We start from the raw sequence: 20,830 nt of genomic DNA on the forward strand, positions 1-20,830 counted from the left end.
GCAAACAGCTGTCATTATCGCCAACGATTTCTTCGATTTCAGAATCGCGCAATAAAATCATCTGCGATCTTTTTGCGTAACTTGTCAGTGAACTACGGCTATGTGTAGTAAATGCTGCTCCATCTGAAAGCATGTGATGATGATTTACTGCTGATTACAGAACCGGCTTTACTAACAAAATGCGCATGACAATCGCATTCGATTAATCGTGCAGCCCTAGTTCCTACGACTTTCCAAAAGACAACATTTTGAAAATGATTGAAAGATTGATCAGAAGAGAGAAAGATGTCAAATTTCCTGTCACTCCCTCAGCTGTTTATTAGGAATATCCATGCACCAGTTTTCTGTCATTTAAAGGTGACATATCATGAAAATCTGACTTTTCCAGGTTTTAAGTGCTATAATCAGGTCCCCGGTGCATCTACCAACCAAGGAAATATGAAAAAGATTAACCCAGTAACTTTGTTTTGGGAAGCCTTTTTCTGCAAGCGTCTGAAAAAACGATGGCGTCTGATTTCGCTCCCTTGGTGATGTGGCAAAGGGATCTCATTATAATATTACCGCCCCTTAATCTGTAAGTTTACACCCATTGCGCCTTCATTTCGCAAGCGACAAAGGTGTACCAGCTCTAATGCCATGGCGAAAGTTTGAGCAAAACATGCTAACTGTTCTGTCTTTGGCGGCACAGACGAGCACAGAACACTGTTTAGAGTCCCAGTCTCAGAGGAGACGAGAGCAGAGGATTTATTGATTTATTTACTCTATATTGCTGCTGCCACTCAGATCTAAAATAAACATGCTATTTATTTCCCAGCTGTTTACCTTCACAGACATAACCGACTGTTTTTGTAACTAGTGTATTTTTAACGTAAACTTGTGTGTGAATGAGAACTTAGTTTAGTACTCGCATGCTGTGACAGCCGCTTTCTGTCCGTGTGCTCTCAGAAAACCGTATATCAGAAGTTGAATCTAATATGGTTTAAAACGCATGATTTCAGCGCGATAAACATGATAATCAGAACCAAAACAGAAGTTTTTTAGCAGGTTCGAGCTGTAACGGCACAGCTCTATTCTGGAAAAGGGGGCGGGGAGCAGCAGCTCATTTGCATTTAAAGAAACCGGCCCGAAAAACAGAGTGTTTCTGCTTCCACTCAAAATAGGCATTTTCAAAATGATATAATAAATGATCTGTGGAGTATTTTGAGCTGAAACTTCACAGACACATTCTGGGGACACCAGAGACTTATATTACATATTGTAAAAAGGGGCATAATATGTCTCCTTTAATGCCAAGGTAATAGTTTTATACATCTTTTAAACAACAACAACAACAAAAAATGTTACCATGTGAATAACTTCAGTAATGCGCAATCACAGTGTATGAAAAAGAGTTTGATTGTAAAGAGCAAGGAAAATCACACAGTATGCGGCAGGCTTTAGTGAAGGATTTCTGCTAAATTACTCCCAGTTCGTTTGTGGCTGATTTTGAAAGCTTTTTAAATGGAATCACTGCTGTTAATCTGCATGCTGTGATTGTTTATTTCAGGCTGGTGATGGATATTACGTTTACTTTTGCAACTGTTTGGTAATTTCACCTCATTTGGGCTGATTGTGCTGCTCTGTAGGAGAGGGAAACTCGAGACAAGTCCCATTCACATTTGTTCTTTCCGTCAGTGTTTTTCTTTTCCCAGATTCATGCTCTTCCTTGTTCTCTGCGCATACCATTGTTCTGTGAACGAGGGCGGATCTGAGAAATATGCATGTGGAGGACGAGATGTTGTTGGGTTTAGTTCTCAAAACACTATACATCTGATAGTTTAGTTATTGGGGAAGATGAATGCTTCTGCTGCAGGCTTGTGTGAGTTTCTGCTACTGATCTCACTCAGTTGAAGTCCCACAACAGTTTGACAATTCAAGTTCCTGTTCTACATGCAGAGTTTTGGTTTGTTTCATAAGTCTGATGCGCTGGGTGAAATTTAAGTGGCTCTCTTTAATTAGACTCAATATGTCATTTAGTTTTTAAACCTGTGTACTTTTGTGAGTTTTATCCATATGGCCAGTGATTGGATTCGAGGAGTTGAAAAGTAAGAGGGGATCATGATGTCAGCTAAAAAGAAAAATCATTGTAAGTTACTACATTTTGATGAAAGTCTATAAAGCCTTTTTATTAAATAATGTGTGCAATAACATTTTCATTCATTCAATAATTAACACAAAAGTTATACTATTTTTTTTAAAGAATTTATTAATTTGTAAAATAATTTATTTAATTTCATGAAAGGTTTTATTGTGCACAATTCATAGACTCTTTTAAAATAAATCATAATCGTTCATTGAATAATGTGCAATAACATTTACAGTTATTCATTTAGGAGATAAATAGTAGTAAAAGTACCACATTTGATGTACTTTTTAAATGAATGCTCAAGGTGGTATTGTGCACAATTCATCTAGCAGATAAATATAGTATTAAAAGTAGTAGTCTTTTATTATTTTTATCTTTTAATTCGTTTTTTAACCATATTTGATGTACTTTAATAAATGTGCATGGTTTTACTGTGCACAATTCAACAGAACATACTTAATTTCATCTTTCATCGGAACAAAAACTTTTGACATTAGCATGGAAGCAAGATAAAAAAACAGAAATAAATGTAATCAATAATAAGTGTTTTGTTTGTTTGTTTTTTTACGTTGTCTTCTGGTTCTAAGGTGCTGCAAAAAAAAAATAAAAAATCATCATAAAGGTTGTGAAGCACAAAATTAAGATTTGAGAAAAATTATTTAACGTCAAGTCAGAAAAGGATATTATACAGAAATGTCAGGAAATTGTACCCGAGAAACTTTCACATCTTTAACTTTAATCTTAGTGAACAGAATGGATATTTGCCCCAGAAATAATTATAACGTTTAAAAGGAACATGCTAATCAGCTCTTAAATTAATAAAGGAAGTAATAAAGTACAGTGGCTAATAATATGCTTGATTTAGCTGCCTTCATCTCGGCGGCAGAGTTGAAATGTTAACATGAAATATTAGACTGCGCTACTGAATGTGTCTGCTGTCTTTATGAGAACATTTATGCAGAGAGGCTCACCGTGGCTTTCTGTTGATTACGAACCGAGCGAGAACAAGGCAAGAACGCCATGTAATATTTTTAGCATTTTAATTTGATGTTGAGTGTCAGAATGAAACATTCCTCTTTTTCTGCAGAATTCATCATAATGGCTATTGTTTCTATTCCTCTGGTAGTGATTGTGTCTCAAAAATCAGTGTTTTGTTCTTTTGTCCTTTACTGCTAAATTCCAGCAGATTGATGTTAAAATCCTGTGCGCAGCAGGTCATATTATCCATACATAATGCAAGATTATTCTCTATAGTGTGTTGTGGATAGTTGCTAGGATGTTGCTATGTGTTCTGAATGTTTTTTCCCCCCCATATTGCTATGCAGTTGCTAAGGTGTTGTGGATGGCTGCTATGTAGTTGCTTATTAGCCCAAGTCAAAAATAAAAATGTATTAAAGAATAAATTGAATTAAAAAAATAAATGTAATTTGTTAATTTAAGCTATAATTTATTAAATGTAATACTTCAAAATATGTTTTTAAATCTGTCTGGCTGTCTGTCTGTTTAATGTATTAATTACTATATTAATATATTATAAATTATATTTTTATTCTGAATTGTATTCTTGTTTAGAGATCTATCTATATTTATGAATATATGTGTATATATATATGTGTATATGTATTTATGTATGTATTAAATTTATATAAATGTATTAAATTGAATTTAATAATTGTTTTATATATTCTTGTATATTTTTTAATGTTCTTAATAATAAAATACATTCTAAATTATATTGTATAATTTATATTTATATATACACATACACTCAAATTTAGAATGTATTTTATTATTATTACTATTAGTAATAATAATAAATAGAATTAATAAATAATAGTATTATTATTATTTATATATATATATATATATATATATATATATATATATATATTTATTATTTTATTTTTTTTATCCTTTAATCAAGACCCCAGGACTTGGGCTAAAAAGCAACTACCTAGCTTAATATAATTTATTTATTTATTTTAGAGGAAACTCTGATTAGCATGGTGAATTGTAAGGTTTTTCTTACACCGTGTTGGTCTTGAATGAGTGTTTTTTTTAATTATTATTATTTTTCTTGTAAACAAATTAGGTATTCCCTCTGATTTCCATTTTTCCTGTCTTCCGGTTCTAAAACCGGTTGGTTCCGCCCCCTTCCTCCAGTATTACAGCTTCTTTGTGCTCTCTGAAGATAATTTCATGTGATTCAGGATGACTTCTAAATATATAATAATTACCATGCTGTGACAGTTTGCTTTTTTAACCTTCTAATCATTAAAGCGTTTGTTGATTAACTTTAGGCTAATGACCAAACGATGTTCATCACAAAAAAAGCATTTTCAGCTCATGCTATCATAAGCTGTTGACTAACCACAACATCACGCTGTACTAAACACCAAAATAAAACTGTAGAAGTAAGTTAAACACCCACCCACTCCATGCAGGCATCTTGTTAAAAAGACCAGCATGAATTTCCAGCTAGTTTATGCTGGAAGTCTAAAACCATCACATTTGATCAATAGAAAACTCTGAGCTGGTCTTAGCTGGTTTCCCTTTGGTGGTTTTCAGGCATTTACCCTGAAATATAATACCATGCTGAGTGATTAAAACTAGCCTGGAAATCAATTCAAACCAGTTAGAACCACCAACCTGCTGGTTTACCCTTGTCTTTTTAGCACAACATGTGCTGTGGACCAGCAGTTGAGCAGTGACAACACGTTTTGTTCTTCTAATTTGGCAGTAAATAAACCTGAATGATGCACCGCTGACATTGCCCGATGTGGTGGGACTTATCAGAGTCGCTGAAATTTGTGTCACGGTCCTGTTTTGAATATTTGGCCTCTATTTGTAAACGAGACCAAATGTCACATCTACGCAGAGCTTCATGATTAGCATCCAGGGTAGGGCTAGGTAAAAAATATCTATCTCGATATTAATCGATTCTCATTTTTATGGAACGATATCGATTCTTAAAGGGGTCATATGATGCGATTTCAAGTTTTCCTTTCTCTTTGGAGTGTTACAAGATGTTCGGGAATAGATAAGATCCCTAAAGTTGTAAAGACTAAAGTCTCAAACCCAAAGAGATATTTTTTATGAAAGTTAAGACTGGTTCACGACCCTCCTAAAACGCCTCATTCAAACACGCCCCCACGTCTACGTCATGATGTGGGAAGATTTACATAACACCGCCCAAATGTTCACGCAAAGAAAGAAAGTAACACTATTGTTGCTGCCGCCACCATTTTGTGAAGACGCTGTGTGTTTCGTTGCGAAAGCGAAAATACTATGTTTGGTCTTCCAAAAGAGGACACGACTAGAAATCAGTGGTTAAGTTGTATTTATAACACTGTTCCAGAACACTTCAACCCAAATATTCAGATGCGTGCAGCACATTTTATGGAGGACTGTTTCCTGAACCTGGTAGAGTAGACTACAATGCCGGCTGTTCTGACTCACAGACTGTAAGTACGTTTTTTATATTTAAAGGATTTGCCACTGATGATTCAAACACGAGTTTTGAGCAGTGTAGAGTAGCGCTTGTTTGTAATTTCTCCGATCACAAATGCAGACATGGTTTTATGTTTATGTGGCCCGATGGAATGCAACGCGTAAAAAGACAGTATAAGTCATTATAATCTGTAATTATGTCCCCACTGGATGCAACAAATGCCTCATTTGTAATGGGGTTTAATGTTTTTGCCTCTCCGGGACAGGGCATCACAGTATGGTGAGGGGTGTAACATTTCCGTAAACGATATTGATTCTTAAATCCCAATAATCGATTAATCTAGCCTGTTTTCAGTTAATGGACGGAACATTGAAGTGCACCTCCCATCCAATAAATTGCAATAAGCATTGTGCTTTGGTACTTTTAATATGAAAAAGTCTCAGATTTCAAATTCTGTCCATTGTATTGCAGTATTCAAACAATAAATGCCGTTTTGGCGTGGTTTTGTGGAGTGATCGCTGTAGCGTGGCACGCCTCAGTTCAATAAAAGCGGCAGCGCGAGGCGCACGTGAACTGATCACCTCCTCCACATTAATACCAGCTTCAGCACAAAATAAACATGACTAAACATCCGAAGGTAAGTTAAAAGAAAGAGTACAACTTTACAATCCATCCTCTCATGTAATTGCTCAATCAGTGTTTCCTCCACGCAAATACATCAGTATAGCGGCTTGTAAACAATGTCACGTAACGTCACATTTACCTCAGGAAAAAAAAACATATAAAACCTACCTAATTGTACAAGGTTTCCATAACTAGACTAGCGCTTCTGACAATATGCAGTTGTGCACATCTTTAATTTATAATGTGTGTGTGTTGTATTACTGCATACGTCTGGCAAATAATGCAGGTTAATGCATCACATACCAACCAGTGCTTCACTGAAATGTCAATTTGTTACAATTACATTTTTTCTCCATATATTTTCCTGTTCTATCTGTACTATTGTGTCCTATAAAGGCAAAAAAGCTCATAAAGATGCATTAGACGCAACTGACAGACACTAAGCTTTAGCAGACCTTGTGTATCGGTTTGATTTGACTCACTCTCGTCAGATAAAAACTGCAAGGCTTAGACTATTGTTCTTCTGTTGCAATTTGAACCGTATATTATGTTGCAATTCCTAAAAACATTAGCAGCCAGCTACTCTCAGCCTCGGATCGCATGCCCACAAACCGCCCACTCGTCTGATCTATTGCACAGAAAACGAGAAAGCGTTTGTGAAAAGCTCCAATCAGATTCCCGCATGGCAATCTTCAACAGGTGCACAGGGGGCTTTTGCCTTTCAAAGACAGTTTTGAGACAATTTCATGAGCAGAACTGTATATCCTGCTTTTTCTGACTGTGTCAGTGCTTCTGGACAGATTTCATTAGTGTTTTCTGTATGACCATTTGCAAACACTGTGACAATTCATACTTGCATCAGAAATAAATTGCATTTCAAAATATATTCAAATAGAAAACAGTTATTTTAAATTGTAGTAATATTTCACAAAAAAATAAATGTTTTGGTGAGCATAAGACTTTTTAAAAACATTAAAAAAAATCTTTATTTATATTTTTCTATTTCAAATTGACCTGTCTCTAAATGGTCATATGTCAGACAAGACGGTTTCTGGCAAAGATTTAAGTCTTGCTTTTAGTCAAAAGTCTGGTTGTGCATGACTAGCCAGCTGGTCAGTAAGTTGTATTTACTCACTAGAGTTATTTTTCACTCGCAGTTGGTGCTTGGCATGTTTTAAAGTTTTTAAAAATGGAATAACATTCATAAAATTATTGAAATAGGCATCCTTAGATGTCCCTGCTGTCTCTGTCACTGCCCGAGGCTCTGTAAATAGCCGGGAATCTGACTGTAGGAGGCTTTTTAGACTGTGTTTCGCTCTTTGCATGTCAATCATTGTCAGTGACAGGGTTTTTTTGACGTTAGGGTGTCTGTGGAAGGCGGAGATTAGGAGAAAGGGGGTGGTCTATTTCAGTGGCAGAATATTATATTTATTGTATATACTGTATATATTATATTATATATAATATATTATATAATTATATAATATTATATTTACAACTTAACTATACAATTTATAATTAACAACATTATTTTTCCAAATATTGACTTTTGGTTACGCAAAAGAACATAACCAATGGTTTGCGTAACCAAAAGTCAATATTTGGAAAAAATTATGTTTTTTAATTTTTCTTTTCTTGTCTATACAATATAAGTTAAAGAGGTCCAATGTTGTTCTGGACCCAAAAACAGTTCAAATGTTCTTTAAAAAAAAACATATATATATTTTTAAGACAATATTTTTTCCAAATATTGACTTTCGGTTACGCACATCCTGTGATTTATTTCTGTTAATTTTGTGTGTTTGCATAAATTCCTGGGTCACTAATTGATTAAAATTAGTCATTTTGTGATACTTGCTTGTTCAGTGTTTTTGTCAGGGATGTCAAGGCAGACAGATGCTATTTATCATAGGACTCATCAAAGAAATGGAGCCGTGCCTCTGATTATTTCAGGTTGCGGATTGGATCTCATTTTAGCGTGTAGTTGCAGGTTTGAATTCTTGCCAGCCAGGGCCGATTTCAGTCTCCTGAGTCGATGTGGCTCAAGAGGTTTAAATTAATTTTAAATATGCTAATTAAAAATTGACCTAATAAGTTGCAAATTGGTCTTCCAGCTGTTCCTTATATGTACATTTAACTTTTCCGGCCTCTTATTGCTACCTGTCCCACCTTTTTTGGAATGTGTAGCTCTCATGAAATCCAAAATGAGCCAATATTTGGCATGACATTTCAAAATGTCTCACTTTCAACATTTGATATGTTATCTATATTCTATTGTGAATAAAATATAAGTTTATGAGATTTGTAAATTATTCCATTCCTTTTTTACTCACAATTTGTACAGTGTCCCAACTTTTTTGGAACTGGGTTTGTATATCAGTAGTGTATTTGGTTGCATTTCATTTTGTGATATCATTGAAACTGAGAGATCCTGTCACCTTCTGTTGCATATGTTCAGGTCTGCCTTGAAAATGTTTCATGTAATGAACTTAATCAAGTTTTTAATGACTTATTTGAGTTAAAAGGAACAGTTCACCCAAAAATGAAAACTAGCTAAAAATGTTCTCACTCTCAGGCCATCCAAGATGTAGATGAGTTTGTTTCTTCATCAGAGCAGATTTGGAGAAATGTAGCATTGCATCACTTGCTCACGAGTGGATCCTCTCCGGTGAATGGGTGCCGTCAGAATGAGAGTCCCAACAGCTGATAAAAACATCACAATAATCCACACCACTCCAGTTCAGCAGTTAACGACTTGTGAAGTGAAAAACGTTTTGTTAAAATACTTCTGTTTTATTTTATTCATTTGCTTGCTCATTTATTCATTCCCTTCTTTTTTTGGTTGGTTGAGAACTTATAATGCAGCATATTTGTGTTCATATCTGGATCATCCACAGCACATACTAATATTTGAAGCTGCACGACTTGCTTTGCAACATTTATTCCCCATGTGAGCAAGCGAGGGGTTTCTAATAGCATCCAATAACATCCACGGGTTGATCTCCAAGTCTGGTATCCAACATTGATGTGCACTTTTTTTTCTTTGAGCTTCATGTTCTTCTTGTCACTCTCTGTATTTCGAACGCCTCCCTCATCCACGCTCTAGAATTAAACCCAGAATATCTTCTGCGTCATTATGCGACGGTGACAGAAGCAGTCGTACAGTGGGGAGATTTCTAACGAGAGCCAGCTGCGTTTAATAGGTGGAATTTTATTACATGACGGGGATCCAAGAGAGCGAATTATTCTCCACCATAATAAAGGAGCGGCATCATATAGCACTTCCTCCAGAGCCAGACAAAGCTCACTGTGAGAGAAAACACAAGCTGTTATCTGCTCTTGTAAGAGGATTCTGTGTTCCCTACCCAGACCCTGAGATCTCCTGTCATTTAAAGAGTATTTTAGAGAGAAAATTCCAATCTGGAACAAGGAACTTTTCTTTTGTAGTCATTTGCTGAAAATGGTCTTTTAGCCAGTAAGAATGTGAAGTGACGTGTGGCCAAGTATGGTGACCCATACTCGGAATTAGTGCTCTGCATTTACCCATCCAAAGTGCACACACACAGCAGTGAACACACACACAAACCGTGAACACACACCCGGAGCAGTGGGCAGCCATTTATGCTGCGGCGCCCAGGGAGCAGTTGGGGTTCGGTGCCTTGCTCAAGGGCACCTCAGTCGTGGTATTGAAGGTGGGAGAGAGTGCTGTACATTCACTCCCCCCACCTACAATCCCTGCCGGTACGAGACTCGAACCTTTGGGTTATGAGTCCGACTCTCTAACCATTAGGCCACGACTTCCCCCATGTATCTAGAATGTATCTAGCCTTAAAAACAAAACTGTTAAAAAGTATATTCTGGGTTAACAGCAGGAAGATTTTTTGTAAAATTTTACCTATTTAGCAGTTACTAAAGTGACTTTCCAGTGAACTAGTTATGATACTAGTTATAGATGTGTAGTTGTGCAAGATCTACATTCAAAAGTTTGGGGTGGATAAGATTTTTTAATGTTTTTGAAAGAAGTCTCTTATGCTCATCAAGGCTGAATTTATTTGATCAAAAATACAGCAAAAGCAGTAACATTGTGAAATGTTACTATTTAAAATAAAAACAAAAATAAAAAAGGTAATTGCATCTTTTTAACTCACAATTAGATTTTTTTCCCCTCACAATTCTGAGTTTATATCAAACAATTCTGACTGTTTTCTCAGATTTGTGAGCTATAAATGCAGAATCGTGGAAAGAAAAAAATTCTGATTTGTCAGATATAAACTCACAATTGGTAGAAAAAAAAAATCAGAATTATGAGATAAAGTCACAATGACCTTTTTTATTCTTTTATTCCGTGGCAGAAAAAAAAAATCTGAATTGCGAGATGTAAACTCAGAATTCAGAGGGAAAAAAATCTGAATATTAAGGTATGAACTTTGAGATAAAATGTGTGTTGAAAATGTCACAATTACCTTTTTTATTCTGTGGCAGAAACTTGCTTTCATATTTTGCTATTCTTATATATTTTTTAATGTAATTTATTCCTGTGATGCAAAGCTGAAGTTTCAGCATCATTCCTCCAGTCTTCAGTGTCACATGATCTTCAGAAATCAGTCTAATATTATAATTTGATGCTTAAGAAACATTTCTTGCTATTAATGTTAACCCCATGTATCTAGAATGTATCTAGCCTTAAAAACAAAACTGTTAAAAAGTATATTCTGGGTTAACAGCAGGAAGATTTTTTGTAAAATTTTACCTATTTAGCAGTTACTAAAGTGACTTTCCAGTGAACTAGTTATGATACTAGTTATAGATGTGTAGTTGTGCAAGATCTACATTCAAAAGTTTGGGGTGGATAAGATTTTTTAATGTTTTTGAAAGAAGTCTCTTATGCTCATCAAGGCTGAATTTATTTGATCAAAAATACAGTAAAAGCAGTAACATTGTGAAATGTTACTATTTAAAATAAAAACAAAAATAAAAAAGGTAATTGCATCTTTTTAACTCACAATTAGATTTTTTCCCCCTCACAATTCTGAGTTTATATCAAACAATTCTGTAAATTAAATAAATTAAAATGTGCACAGAGAGGGCTTGTATAATTTAATGCCTCCAGTCTTCAGTGTCACATGATCTTCAGAAATCAGTCTAATATTATAATTTGATGCTTAAGAAACATTTCTTGCTATTAATGTTAAAAACAGGTGTGCTGCTCATTATTTTGTGGAAACTGTGATGCGCAAATATATATAATAATTTATTTGAAATAGAAATGTCTCGTAAAATTATAAGTGTCTTTACTGTCAATTTTGATCAATTTAATGTGTCTTTGCAGAGTAAAAGCATTAATTTCCTTAACAAATAAATAAATTAAAATGTGCACAGAGGGCTTGTATAATTTAATGCAAAAAAAAAACAAACACACAAAATGTTTCAGAATTATAGTTGTAAAACACTGTGATACCTGCATATTTTAACCATTTATTCACAGTACTGTGTTGTTGCCTGCTAGGCTTCAATTGTAAGGAATATTCTAGAAACTAGATGCTTTCCTGTAACTCGTAAAATTCTCTGTCAAAAGAAACACTTCTTTCTTTTGGAAAAAAATAAAAATAAAAATCTGTTTTCATTCTAAAACTAAAAGCAGTTTATGTTTAACAGCGCCCCGTGACAGTACTTCTGCTTTGGTCTCAACGGGGGATTCGGACGAGCTCAGAGTCTATCTAACAGTCATCACACACACAAAAACAGAACGAGACAGCCGGGGCTCAAGGGATCACAAATATGATTGACTCACTCGGCTTATTTGAATCTGTGTGTGTAGTGTTGCCCCCAGCTGTGGTTTTGGCCGCTTCTGTTTGTTTAGTTGCTGCATTTCCTGACTGTGGCTCGAAATAGCGGTGACCTAGTGACACACAGCTGGACAGGCATTGCAGGGATTGATATTTGACTTGACAGTTTCACTTTAATGTAATAAAAAGAAAACTGCAGTGAAACTTTTTCGGGGGGGGGGGGGGGCTTTTATAAAGAATTATCTTGAATAAACCGAAAACAAATGTGTACTTTGTTTCATTAAGTACATTTTGAAATCTGTTAAAATCTGCATGTAATTAATTCAATATTTCATGCATGATTAGGAAATAATTTTGGGTCAAATTCGTCATAGTTTGTAGTTTGTGAATAGAACAGATCCACTTTATGGGTTATTTCAATACAAATTTTTTTTTGCATATTTATTTGCATTTTGCTATTTATGTAGCTTATTTGTTTTGTTTGCTTGTTTGCTTATTTGCATTTTGCTATTTATTTATTATGCTTATTTGTTTGCTTGTGTTTATTCATTTCATAGCTTGTTTGCTTATGTATTGCTTGTTGCCATTTAATTAATTTATTTGTTTACTTGCTTGTTTGCTTTTTGCCATGTATTTATTTAGTTTGTTTGATTGTTTGTTTCCTAATTTATTTGCTTTTTTTTCCTTTTTTTTTTTTTTTTTAATTGAATTTATTCATTTATTTTTCTGGTTTATTTATTTGTTTGCTTTATTAGCTTGTTTGCTCTTCTTTTTGCTTTTTATTTTGCTTATTTGTTTGCTTATTTGCTTTTTGATATTTATTTATTTGTTTATTCATTTACCAATTTATTTTCTTATTTGCTTTTTGCTATTTATTCATTTGTTTACTTGCTTATTTGCTTTTTGCTAAGTATTTATTTTGCTTGCTTGTTTGATTGTGTTTAATTTATTTACTTGTTTTTTTATTTATTAATTTATTTAGCTTATTTATTTGTTTTGCTTATTTGCATTAATTTATACAATTCACTAAAAATGTTTTTTTTTTATTGGTCTTATGAAGTATTCTAATTTGTTGAGATAGTGAATTGGTGGGTTTTTGTTAAATGTGAGCCAAAATCATCACAATTAAAAGAACCAAAGACCTTAAACTACTTCAGTCTGTGTGCATTGAATTTACACGAGTTTCACAATTTGAGTTGAATTACTGAAATAAATGAACTTTTCCACGACATTCTAATTTATTGAGATGCACCTGCATTTTAGGTATAAATCTCCCATAGTCCAGTTAAATGGTGCAAAAATCACTGGAATATTGCTGCACTTTATGTAAAATGATATAATGTGTCATTCTTTTTAGCACAAACACACCCCTTCTTATGTAAATTTGTCTAATTAGAGATTGACCCTTATTCAATAAACTCTTTTGCCTTGCACAGTTAATGTTAATACCCACAGAAAGCAGGAGGTAAACTCTATTTTATTTTAAAGAGATTTTTTCTTCTAGTGATCATGGCAGCAGTAATTCATCAGAGAGCAATCAAATAATGGTGTAGCACATAGACACTGTGCTTTTGAAATGGGCACTACAACCAAATTTGTGCAAATAAACAGCACATTTTGTGGGCTCAGTTTATTCCCCCCTCAGTGTTTATGTGTGTACACATGATTCACAGCTATTAATGGCTGTGCATTAAAAACCAATTAATCACCCTGTGTTAACAAGGCTTGTGATAGTGTGGATAACCCTCATCTCCCCTCTCTAATTCAGTAATGACTCAGGGATATTAACCCATCACTGAGCAGAGATGCTGTGGAGAACAGGTCTCTGTGATGGAGGGGTTAAAAACCGAATGTGGGAGTCAAATAATTAAGCGTGCATGTGTGATGAACACAGATTAGATGGCGTGTGACACCTTATATTGAATTTGTGCATCTTTAATTGAGTCTAGGGCATTCTAAACAACTGCACCACACATGTTGTGTGTTTGTCGATATGTTTTGGTTATTTCCATAGAAACGGTTGTTTCATCCCTTTATATGGCTTTAATTATTCCAACAAGGCTACACTGTAAAAAAAAAAAATCCGTAAAATTTATGGTAAAAAATCGGCAGCTGTGGTTGCTGGAATTTTACCGTAAAAAATACGGTAGCAACATTTTATGTTTTATGGTTTTAACTTACATTGACAGTTAAATACAGTAATTTCATTAACCGATATAATGTTAATATATCAACCTATTGAAGTACTGAAATCTGTTTTGTACCTTTGTAATACACTGATAACCACCAAATGCAGGCGGTGATGGAAAAAGTCACATGATGAATCAAAGCCATCACAAACAGCTTTTAAATACTAACATATATAGAAGGTGCACAGTGTCATTCACACAAACACTAAACACCATCATGGTAACACACATGAAACTGAAATAATGCAATAAACATTTAACAACATTAGGTGTAACATACAACCATAATGTACAAATTGATAAGAAAACAAACCAAGAAGATTTACAGTGCAATTACACACTAATTGTTTTACCAGTACTTTAATCTCTTCTAAATCATATTAAAAGGATACTTCAATATGCCCCCCCCCCCAAAAAAAAAGATTCTGTCAGTTATTCACCCTCATGTTGTTCCAAACTTGAAATACTATTATAATAATACTATTTTACATGACTGAAGCTTCTCTTTTCTTTACAAATATAGCACCCATCGGTTAAAATGCCCCTCAAAAGATGAAAAAATAAAAATCTCCCCGCTGAACTCAGGTCTGCTGGGGGATGATAATAATATGTTTCTGGTCATCGTTCTGATGTTAAACCGCTCTGAGGTCTTTGTGTCGTCCGTCACCACCCATCAGAGAGGAAACAATTAGCTGCAACGTTGTAATTAAGGGTGTTGCAAATAGAAGGATGACTATTAGCAAAACCTTTCCCATAATGCATCAACAATGCTTTTAGTAGGAAACCTACTAATAAGTGGTCAAGTGTTTCTGGGAAGTAATTCAGACCTTTATTTCTAGAAACCACCATCAGAGAAACCCAACCATTAAAACACATCTTTTTGCTTTTAGAAAAGTTACAGGAAATCGCGTTTGCGAGATGATGGAGCTGAAATGTTGATGCAAATCAATTTCCTGGCTGGATTGTGCAGCTGAAGACATGTTTCTGTTGCCGGTAATCAGGATAATGTGACATGCAGTGGGAGCCAGGATATCTGATCTGAAAACCATCTAGCTGTGGACCTCTACATAATGGATGCTGATAGTTTAAGGGGCCTGTAGAGAAGAAATACGTGACAGGTGAAATCATGATGATATGAATGGCTTCTAATGGCTTTCTAATGCATATTCAGGATTAAGTACTTCAGGGCTTTTTGTGCATCATTAATGATTTATACATTTTAATAGGTGCTGGCACTGTAGGTCAAGAGAAATGTCAGTCTGGAAGATCACCCTGAAATGCCAAAGACACTCCAACTAAAATCCTCATCTCAACTAATCAACAATATCAAAGGATTTTTTTTCTCTCTGGGAAAAACATTTGACTCCAGAGGGTCTGTTTAGACTGTGGAAATGTGATAGTTCAATGGTTTTGAATGATGTTGTTGTTTTGTGACTGTTTTGATTGGCTGAAGCTTTGACTGGTGTCCAACCCCAGACTTGATCTATTGACGGTAATGGGCATGAGAGATTGACTCTTGGGTCTTTGGCTATTTAATTAGAGCCAAAGCCAGGGGCGATTCTAGGATTTTCATTTTAGGGGGGCTCAGCCCCCAATGAGGGTATAATATATATATATATATATATATATATATATATATATATATATATTATACTCTCATTGGGGTCCCCCCTAAAATGAAAATCCTATATCCTATTTATTTTATAAATATATATATAAAATAAAAAATGTTTGACTAATAGGGGTGGTATGCTACATTTATATACCAAAAAGTGCAGTATTCCACTGTATTGCATAGATAGGTATAACATATAACTGAATAAGCCAAATACAAATCTTCATGATCGATCACACACACACAAACACCTGTTTACTGTACACACACAAAAAGTTACTGTTTGCATTTCTAGTACAACCCTCTTTCCTTAGCACAAGTATGCAAACCTCTTTGCCACATGCACTAGAAATTGTATTACATTGAAAGTTACATTTTCAAATGAAAATGGCAACATGATTGTTTTATAAAGTATGCCTTCATATGCGCTTCATTTTCACTGGAGGAAATCTAGACTATCTATCGTCTGTCAATAGCATGCTCATTGCATTTTCTCCTTTTTGTTCAAGTGATTTTATATGAAATACTGAATATTAAATTCAGCACTGATTCATTAATTGCAACAGCTACACAACTGTATAATTTTGACCAGCTAATTAATTATGCCTACTTCCTTCCTTGATATAAGGGATATTGTTTTATTGCTCAACTGATTCAATTCAAGTCACGTTTATTTGTATAGCGCTTTTCATGATACACATCCCTGCAAAGCAGCTTCACAGAAAACGTTTCTGCATTAATAGTTTATCATCCTGCAACTGTTGTGATCAAACTTATAGTAATGTAAGACAAATTTGGTAGTTTTTTATGTTGGTACAGTTGGCTGATTGGACATATTTCTCCAAACTAAGTTCAGTGTGCCTACTGTCAACAAATATTATACCCTCATTGGGGGCTGAGCCCCCCTAAAATGACAATCCTATATATGTATAATAAAAATGTTTGACTAATAGGGGTGGTATACTAAACTTACATACCAAAAAGTGCTGTATTCCACTATATTGCATAGATGGGTATAACATATAACTGAATAAGCCAAATACAAATCTTCATGATCTCACTCACTCACTCACACACACACACACACACCTATTTACTGTATACACACAATTTTACTGTTTGCATTTCTAGTTCAACCCTCTTTCCTTAGCTCAAGTATGCAAAGCTCTTTGTGACATGCACTGGAATATGTATTACATTGAAAGTTAAATTTTCAAATGAAAATGGCAACATGATTGTTTTATAAAGAATGCGCTCATATGTGCTTCATTTTCACTGGAGGAAACAGCTGTGGTGTGATGAGGGGTGAACGCAGGGAAAACTTTACAGTAGATGTGGAACCGATTGCTCCCCCATGATATTTTTTAAACTGTATTTATGACCAAGAACTGCGCAGATGCAGATATTATAACAATCTATCGATAAACACAGACCTTGTCCTCTGTTTCTCGCTCTGCGTTGCCACGGTCAACGGATTGAAAAAGAACGCGCTGAAAGAGAGGGAGGAGACGATCGAAGTCTGCCGCCGTTTTCATATGAAATTTAAAAGGGAATGAGGAGATCACGAATTTGTGTACAGTGTATGGAGCTAATCGCAAAATTTTAGGGGGGTTATAGCCCCCCTAAAAATGGCCTAGCGATGCCCATATGCCAAAGCTTTGGGTTCTAAATGGAACGGAACATTCTATTTGGTCCTTGATGTCATCGATTCAGTTCTGCATTTTTAAGTTTGGCAGAGATGTATGAATCCTTATGAGTTTGGCTCATTACATTTACAGTTTATCTGACAGAGTCATCCATCATTATTTATTTATTTTTGTTTATGTATGTATTTGTTTATTTCTTTCTACAGTTTCTGCGTTATGTTTCTGTAATAAAAATGCTGTTTTAATGTACATATTTTGTATTGTTTCACTTTTTCAAAACAAAAAACAAATAAAATACAAAAATGATATATATATACAGTGTATATATATATATATATATTGTAGTATGTTATAATTTTTGTGCTACAACTAAAACAATTTTTTGCAAACAAAAATAATACGAAATAAGTAAAAATATATATAATGTATAATTTATTTATGATTTTAATTAATTTAAAGTATACATTTGTAATTTAAGTTTTAATATTATTTATTTCATTTTTATAATTTATTTAAATATTTCTTTCTTCATTTATTGAACCATATATCTGACTCAAGAGTCCTATACAGTGAAAAACACTTCTTGGAATGAAGAGTTTTATTTGCTGGATCTAAAGTGCTTGCAAAGCACTATTAGAGAAACTTGAACAGTGATTGGCCTCAGTGAGTGCATCGACAGTTTCTCTCCTCTCTGAGCTCTTAACCCCGAGACATCTCCAGTGGGACCGTCCCTGCACTTAGTGTCCTGTACGTCACTTTAGATGATGAAATCATCTGCCAAATGGACAGCAACTGAGCTGAAGAAGTTTCACTAATGCGCCAACAATATATATATATATATTGCTTTTACCCTGTTTTCTGTGAAAATAGCCTCAGATGCTGATAAACTGTGCCCCCCCCCAGAAAAAAAAATCTATTTTATATATTTTTTTCTAATGCTATATGTTATAATGTTATGCTTAATAGCTTCTGCTAAAAACACAAACAATTTTGTGCAGGATATGAATGTGAACTCTGTGACACTGATAAGAATTACATTACACCTGTTACCTGTGTATTTATGAGGCATGTGTGATCTGAATCTATTAGTGTGTCCCTCTGTGTGTGTGTGTGTTTAAAAGGAAATAAATTGGCATCCATCAGCACACAAGACTCGTGTTGGCAAGTTGATGAAAACTTCAGCACTAATTACATCACAAAATTTGTCGGAAAACTTCTATTCCAGATTAGCATTCACTTGCACAGACAGAGGACGTGCATTAAATCTGGCAGGTTTATGGATCATTTATTGGGTGGGCGGTGTGATCGGAGTACTATGATGTTTGTTTTCGGCCTGTTTTCATTTTTATTGATGTAAACGCTCTAAAATATGATTAATAATTCATCAAACCATTTCTGTCTGTATGAGGTTCTTCAGGAACGCACAAACCTCCGGCTTTGAGCTGCAATGAACACAAGCTCTCATGGACTGATTGCACCGTTCCGCTCAGCAACACGATTTATTCTGTTAATACACAGTGTTCTTTTGTTTTTTTCATGCACATTTGCACATGCAAACGAACTCACACATACAGACACACACACTTCTCAGTAAAGACCATCATTACCGCTTCTCACACATGCACCGCCGTGGTGGAACACATAGATATTCTTCTTTTATTTCCATGGAAGACACCCACCGCCCCCATCCCCCGTGTGTGTGTGTGAGCGCTCAGACATGCCTGTTTCTAAGTTACCAGCTTCACTCTGATGCCAGTTGAGCGCAATTCTGAAACACCTTTAAGCTTCAAAACAACTCAACGAGTGAAATGAGGGAAGGACAGCCCTTTACTGTGGTGCTACCAATGGTACATTTGATGATAATACCAAGAACCTTTAAAAAGATTACCATATTCATGTACTGTACAATTTGTATGTATATGGTTTTGTAAGATACCAAAAATACTGTGATTTAACTGGCATAAAAGAGTCCAGAAAACAGTGTTTTTGAATATAAAAATATATATAATAATATATATATATATATATATATATATAAATTATCATTTAAAAGAATTATATATATTTTATTTATATGTATATATTTTATTTTTATTAATATATACAATGTTATGAGTATATTTGTTGTTGTTGTTGTTGTTGTTACTATTATGCTTCTAAATAATTATCATAGTCATATACCATGGTATTTACTGTAAGTGTTCCTTCAAAGATCATGGTAATGTTGAAACATAATATCATGTCCAAAAACCACCAACTAGAAACCGTGGTATTACCATGGTACCACATCTGAAAACACAATTAGTACATGTTACTATTAATTACAACGTAAATCCCATAGTAAATAAAGTACTACAACATAATGTCCAATTTCCATTGTATTATATGCAACATGGTATTGCTAAAGTAAAATCTTCAAAAAGTCATTATCATCAAAAATCCATGGTAATACCGTCATACTAAATATATAATACCAGAGGACATAAAGTACTGTAACATCTAATACCATCACTTTACCGTGGTACTGCTACAGTTCTTTATCTAAGAAGGATATTTGCATGATAATGTATCAAAAAACATGCTATTACCATAGTACAATGCCCAAAAGGTCATATTACTGTCCAAAAGACCATGGTGATACCATCATACTTTTTATAAAGTAGAAAACACTGACCAAAATCTCTATCTTTCTGCATATATGCACTTATATGCTTCTGTTCTCTCATCAGATGCGAAAGTCGTAATCAAAAGTGAAGTGAAAGACACCTGGTGAGCGACAGACGGACCGTCAGAGAGGTGAGACCGAACACACGACCTCTCTCCTCTAACTTTTTGGAAATGATCCGCCTCGCATCAAGCCCAAATAAAGTCTCTCTTCATTCCCAGCAGCATTAAATGGAGCCACTCGTCCCCCCACATGAGGGATATTCTAGTTGCTTTCCCTCTTTATCATAAACAGCAGCTGGCACTCACCTCCGTTTCCCTGGGTGGGGAATCCCTCTCGAAAAAGAAATCCCTTCTCCTCTATCTTGCGCTCTTTCGCTCTCTCTCTCTCTCTCTCTCTCTGTATCTGTGTCAGTTTGTCTTGTGTTGCTCCTCAAACTCTTTTTCAGTGCTCTGGGTGGCCGTTAATGTGGAGTTCATCCTGATACAGCCGAGGTCCTGGACGTGTCCATCAAATATCACAGAAGAGCCAAAGCTGAAGACCTCACCAGTGAATCCAGGAGCTCCAAATGGAGAGAGAAGGAGAGAGAGAGAGAGAGAGAGAGAGAGTACAATGTGAGAAAGGAGGGAGGGGAAGGTAAAGCTCTCAGTGAGAGACCAACTGAATGAGAGAGAGAGAGAGAGAGAGAGAGGTTGTGCGGGGAGAATTGTGTGTCTGTTTTGAGGTTTT

At 34.9% G+C, this 20,830-nt stretch overlaps 1 long non-coding RNA gene across 1 annotated transcript in view; it reads left to right on the top strand.

The window, feature by feature from the left end:
- Window positions 1–20,413, top strand: part of LOC107561190 (uncharacterized) — a 43,126-nt gene extending 22,713 nt beyond the window's left edge. Inside the window, exons 3-4 of the long non-coding RNA XR_001605822.1 lie at window positions 20,166–20,232; window positions 20,306–20,413. This is a non-coding gene — a long non-coding RNA (uncharacterized lncRNA). The remainder of the gene's footprint in view (window positions 1–20,165; window positions 20,233–20,305) is intronic.
- The last annotated feature ends 417 nt before the right edge of the window (window positions 20,414–20,830 follow it).

The sequence above is a fragment of the Sinocyclocheilus grahami genome, unplaced genomic scaffold (assembly GCF_001515645.1).
Source record: "Sinocyclocheilus grahami isolate Dianchi unplaced genomic scaffold, SAMN03320097.WGS_v1.1 scaffold759.1, whole genome shotgun sequence".
In the NCBI taxonomy this organism is placed as follows: domain Eukaryota; kingdom Metazoa; phylum Chordata; class Actinopteri; order Cypriniformes; family Cyprinidae; genus Sinocyclocheilus; species Sinocyclocheilus grahami.